At 40.6% G+C, this 6,187-nt stretch overlaps 1 long non-coding RNA gene across 1 annotated transcript in view; it reads left to right on the forward strand.

Moving 5' to 3' along the window:
* Nucleotides 1–2,073: 2,073 nt before the first annotated feature.
* LOC131737032 (uncharacterized) overlaps nucleotides 2,074–6,187 on the forward strand; it is a 6,220-nt gene continuing 2,106 nt past the window's right edge. The window contains exon 1 of the long non-coding RNA XR_009328606.1: nucleotides 2,074–2,195. This is a non-coding gene — a long non-coding RNA (uncharacterized LOC131737032). The remainder of the gene's footprint in view (nucleotides 2,196–6,187) is intronic.

Below are 6,187 nucleotides of genomic sequence, written 5' to 3' on the forward strand. Positions count from 1 at the left end.
AGACAACCCTCTGGTTCGCCCTGAAGCCTAGCTGTTAGAGGTGGCTGGTGACCAGTCCCGAGTGCAACATGTCTGTGCTGGTGACTTGGCACAATCAGTGTAATTGAGCACTCTGATGCCTGAGTTTCAGAGGAGCCAGTATAGTGTTGTGACAGGGAGCGTGAGGATCTGAGCTGCAAATCTCCCCTTGCACGCCTGTTCAGAGACGGGCTGGCTTGGAGAGAGGGGCGGAAAAGGAAGTCGGCCATCTTGGTGCAGGGCAGAATGACCATATTAGGGGACAAGATTACTGTGATCAGCTGTGCTGCATTAGACAACTGGCAGGTGTGCTGAGTCACACTGATCATGGGGTGGAGTCTCCTAATATATAAGGGCTGTCATTCTGTAAGTGTGGGGCCTTTGAGGTAATAGTAAGCCTGTGTTGCTGAGCTGTGTGTTTGTTTTGTTTTGTTTGTTGGTGGTCTATGTGTTTATTTATCGTCAGGACCGGGGTCAGACGCCAAGGAGCTGCCGCACTACTGCCAGCACTCGTCACCTTGGACATCACACGGCCCGCACAACTGAACTGGACACTTCAGCACCTGAGCACCTGCACTTTTCACCACACCACAAGTGCACCCAAAGAGCCGAGAGGGACGTGCTTTATTGGGACTTATGATTTGTACTTTTTTTTTGGATTGTGTTTCCCTTTTAATAAAATTCACTGATTCTGGTATGAACCAGATGACTGGTACCAACCTTGGTACCAATAAAGGTGACTGGTGCCTACTTTGATACGGGTTCTGGTACTGACCAGGTCACTGGTACAGGCTCTGGTATCGACCAGGTGACTGGTACAAGCTCTGGTACCAACCAGGCCACTGGTACAGACTCTGGTAGCGACCAGGGTACAGGCTCTGGTACCGACTGGTGCCGGCAGAGTGAGTTACTGGTACCGGGCTGGTACCAGGACAAGTGGCGTGCAGGTAAAAGACCTGAAACAGCCCCAGGCAAACTGCAAGCATGCACTGTAAAACAGGCAGGGACCTGCAAACTGGAAACAATCTAGTAGCCTTCGTTGTCAGAGCAGCAAAGTAAACACAGTAACGGCATAGATAGAGACACTTGGAATTATTCTCCAGTCGAAAAGGCTCCTACCAATTCGCCAGTGCAGTGTAGCTAAATATATATGAAAAGGCGCTAGCAAGAATTTTAATATTGACTCACGAGAGAGCATGAACTTAACCGCAACAAGGTCCTGAAGGGACAGGGAGAGCCGGTGGCCGCGGAGGGAATTTAAAGCCTGGTGCACACATGAGCGATCACCCAGAGTTTTTGATCCAAAGAACAGGTACTACAAGGACACAGGAAAAACAACAGCTGGGCTACAGTGTCACCGGCTGTAGGATTGTTAGGTATTTATTGCTTACATTACAGGATTTATTAATTCAAGCCTCATTTTAGAAATAAAATTAAAACAGCACAGGTTTTATTGCCATTTAAGCACACGCCTGCAAACAATATACAATTCCACAAGGTCGAGGTTCATCATATGTATGAGAGGGTTGTGTGTCCATCATTTGTGGCCAATTCGGCTGCATTGGTAGGGGCATGATTTACTTTGGAAACCGCCGCCGCATACACTGTTGTGTGTCCACCAATTTTGCGGTATCGCCCCTCACCGCTCATGCGTGTCCCAGGCTTTATGCATGACTCGTATTTATCTCCTGGGGGCGGAGCAGACATCTGACGCACACGGGGCTCTTAAAGGATTAGCTTTGATATAAGTACTCAGGTAATTTGGGCTTTAAGAGATATCTTGTTAGGTAATGGTTACATTTCATACTTGAAAGGGAACAGGTTTTCAGAAGTTTCTGTACAGACCTTGTCAATATAACGTCACATGCAAAAAACACATTATTTTTATTATCATCTGTACTTGTTTTATAGAAATAACTTCTAAAAGGTCAACCAAAAAAATGTAACACAAACAAACAGGAAGGTTTAGGTAAACCACCTACTGCTTACATGTTCACTCAGTTGTGTTTCAAGAATGTGTGCTTCTTTACAGGACAACTGGTTTTCATTATTTCAGACTTCCTGGAGAAGCAGGTTGAAATTCCTGCCATTCATCAGACAGGCTCTGGATTGATGCTGCGTCTTTCGCCCTCAATGTCACACACAGCACATCAGTCTCTTGGGGAATATGAGGCAAGGTAACATCTGACAGTTTTCATTCCTGCAGTTAGGAACGGAGATCAGGGCTGCGACTGCTGATGTCTGAAAGGCTTTTCTCTTTGTCAAAGGCATCCAGGATTAATCATGGCTCAGCATAGTAAACCACAGAAAAACAATAATATATGAATGTCTAGTCTCCATGTGAATGCGCAAAAGCAGTTGGGTTTCACCTAACTACATCCAAAGAGTGCAAGATATGGATCTAAAACCAAAACTGGGTTTTAAAATAAGTCAGGTTTCAAAACATATCAAGAATAACTAGACATTCAGAAACCCAACATTAAAAATAAATATATATATATAAACTTATTACATTTTTGTACCATACCTTAGAACATAGTGAATGGTAAGACAGAGAACACCACATCTACTGTATAAAGATATACAAAGCTCTAAGCAGGGAAGTAAATTGTACAACATTGTAGATAAAACAAATTTAACTATGTCTTCCATGGTGTGCCAGATTGTAGACTGTTGAAAAGAAACTGAGCTACTGCACATATTGATGTATAAGATATAACCAAATAACCAAAGAAGTGATGAATATTGCTAGAGCTTATAAGCCCTCTGGAGCAGAGCAAGAGCCGTGCCTGTAAATAGTGCGGGCGTTTTGTTTGTGTTTTGGTGGTGGTTGGCAGGGATGGGGTTACTTCCTGTCCCTGCCAAAAACACGTGAGAATGTGGCTGCTCCCAAATTGAATAATTGGTGATAATAGGGAGCAGCCACATCCTATAAAAAGAGAACCCAATGCCCCATTAGAGAGAGACTACCAGGGAGCTGGAACCAGAGAAAAGGTAGAGTGTTTGGACATACTTGAGTAAATGTTTGGTTTTTGTGACTGGTCAACAGCTTAGCTGTCCAGTAAAGTTTAGAACTGAAGCGTTTAGTTAGCACTCCTGGAAGGAGTTAGGTTTTGGTTTTGTTTATTTTGTGTTTAAAGTAAAAACATACAGGCCTGCCCTGTTTAAAAACCTACCTGTTCTTGTGGAGTGCTGTTCCTTTTACAGAAGACAAGTGAAGACGGTCCTGCATGTGGCAAGTGCACCCTGGTTTGTCACACCCTCCTTGTTATTCCCAAACCAAACTGATCTGTCTTGAGGAGGCTGGCCTAAAACTATGCTGATATTACTGGAATTAATTAAACCGCTTCCACAACAACAGCAGCTACATTCTGTAGACCGAGCGTACACAGACAAATAAACTGGTGAAACAAAACAACCACATAGCCAGTTGCTTTCACAGTGTTACATCATGCACGCAGGCAGCTCCCCATAAGCGGTCTTACCAGGACTCGTCCCTTATCGCTGCACAAGCCTATTATTATTAAAAACGAGTTCCCCAAAGACAAATGTGTTTTTTCAGATTGTGGTACAAATAAAAAAAACAGTTGTAACATGGTTCATCCAATATCATGTATCTATCTGGGTTCAATTTTAATTAATAAATTGGAATGCTTTTTATTACCCAGGCAACAATTACCAATAATTGCCATGATTATAGGATATTACTATGTAATTTCATATTATTTAATTTTACTGTAATTAGCCTTTATTTTCAATCCTAATCTTAACCTAAGAATTAAGAGTAATAACTGGAAATTGTTGCCAGGTAAATACTGTAAATAATTTGTCTGTTCTGTACAAGGGCGGCCAAATTCAATTATTTTAGCATGGCAAAAATATGAATCCATGCCTAAATTGATACAAATACGGTAAGTATTTCTCCATAATCCTTCACTATGTTACAAAGTTTGTTTTTTGCTGTTTGTTTTTAATAGTAATGTTATTGGGGGATCAAGACATTTGAAATCCCAGATATAAAAAAAGAGCAGGGATTATGAGAATGTACACTCCGTGCGAGTCCTGATGTGCTGTGGCACCCTGCCTCTTAAGGAGGAAACTGGTTTTTCAAAAAGGCTTCGTGCGTGTCTGATAAATGACATACTCAACAAGTGAAACAATTCTTCAGCTCTTGGCATATAGAGCATACTTCATGTTCAAGATTAGATTAATAAAGCAGCAAAATAGGCCACTGCCTCATGGCTGAAACACTTGGCACTTACTATTTTAGCCCCTAGGTTTGTTGTATACAGATAGCATTTTATAATGAAGACCACCTATGAATTAGCTGCCATTTAACCCCCATTATCACTTCTGATAAGTAAACAAAATAAGCTGCTATAAATGTCATTTGATGAGTCTTTGCTGTTAATAAATAGTAAACAGCTATAAATTCAGTGTAAGTGCCTCTCTGTTACAGCAGCTTCTTTGGGAGGCTTGTTCAAATATTACTACAAACAGCAGTGCCATTAGCTTCATCAACAGCAGCTCCACCTGGAGCCAAAATGAAGGTATTAATGGGAGGAGACACAGTTACCTTAGCAACCTTTTTTCAGTGGAGTAAAAACAAACACATTTAAGTTTGGTTGTGTCCTAAGGGTAACCTGACTTGCTTGTTCTGGCTTTTTCCACAGGTGCAAAATGTTTTAAAGGTTATGGTGCATATCGGTTTTATTGAAATCAAAATAGTGTATTCCCAAAGATTCATGAACTGCATAAAGAAAAGATGGAGACAGATGGCAGGGCTAGTACACCCTGCAAATTACATTTCCAGGCTGAGGTTATTGGGTTAAACTTCCTGTCCTTTAAAATGACAGTAATCGGCAGGGAGCGCGCCCTTATCCTAGGATGCAGTTTTTCCGTAATCCATATGAATATTCTTTTCCTTACCTCGGTAACACCACCGTACATATAAGATGACAATAGCAATATATAAAATGCTAATCTTGTTACATTTGGTCCAAATTAACAATGCAACAGAGCTTGTTTGTCTGGATGACTCTGCTTTGCTGTTGCCCCTGATCATCTGACTCTGCTCAGAATGCTGTGCAGTATTTGCTGTAAATCTCATTAGATTTGCCTGCGTGCTGCTTTCAATAAACTCTACCCTGTTAGCTTAGCATTTTGCATGTCTTACCAAGGTACAGGTTAGAATTGAGCAGCTATTTAATTAAAATAGTTTTGAGGCAAAGTGTAGCAGGGTTACGTCAAGAAGCCTCTCAATGAAGTGGTGTATATATTTGCAGCTGTCTGCTATGGCATGTCACAGTTCTGAAATGCAATCACATTTTCGACTTAAGTAATCACAATTTACGTTAAAATAAATACATAAATAAATACATAAATAAATAAATAAAATAAAACTTGGTGTATTTATTTAGTAACGTTGGAGTTTTAAAAGATTGCCAAAAGGATGCTACATTACTAAAATGAATTACAAGCCTCAGAGCACATCCTGGCATAGGCCATGTGCAATAAGGTCATCAGAACGCATTACTGAATATATATATATATTTAAATAGATTTTTTGTGAGTTTTTGGAGAAAAAAAAAGTTTAATTATGAAAATCTTATCAAGTACAGATTCAGACTCGCCAGTGAAAATTCTGGCAGCAATACACATGTACCAAGAAAAAGTAGTCTCAGTTCTTCATCCCTGTAACATTTGCATCCTGTAATGCACACTGGTGTTGAAAACACTTTGCGTTTCCAATCCAGCCTCAAAGAACACCACAATCCAGGCTGCCAGCAGGGTCTTTCATTCTGTGTTTGGTAAGGCAATAGCGTTTACAATGCAATACAATATACAGGTTGATAATGTATTTTGTACCTTACATAGATAGATGTACAGTACACTGGATACTGACGCAAGAGGTATCATTAAAAATTGAAAGGTTAACGTCCAAGGAACTGCAGTTCCTATTATGCAAGGTAATAAATCAACAAGCCTATAGGTTAAAATGTTACTGTGACCCAAGATGTAATGACAGTATAAGAGCTGCATAGGAAATTAGTTTGAAGATGTATAGTTGATTAAAGACTTGGCCTTAAAGCAAAAGCACCATGACAACCACCCTGCTGATCAGCATGTCATTTGATCCTGTATGAATACAGCAATCTTACTTGCCTCA

This window comes from Acipenser ruthenus, chromosome 4, assembly GCF_902713425.1.
Source record: "Acipenser ruthenus chromosome 4, fAciRut3.2 maternal haplotype, whole genome shotgun sequence".
Taxonomy (NCBI): Eukaryota; Metazoa; Chordata; class Actinopteri; order Acipenseriformes; family Acipenseridae; genus Acipenser; species Acipenser ruthenus.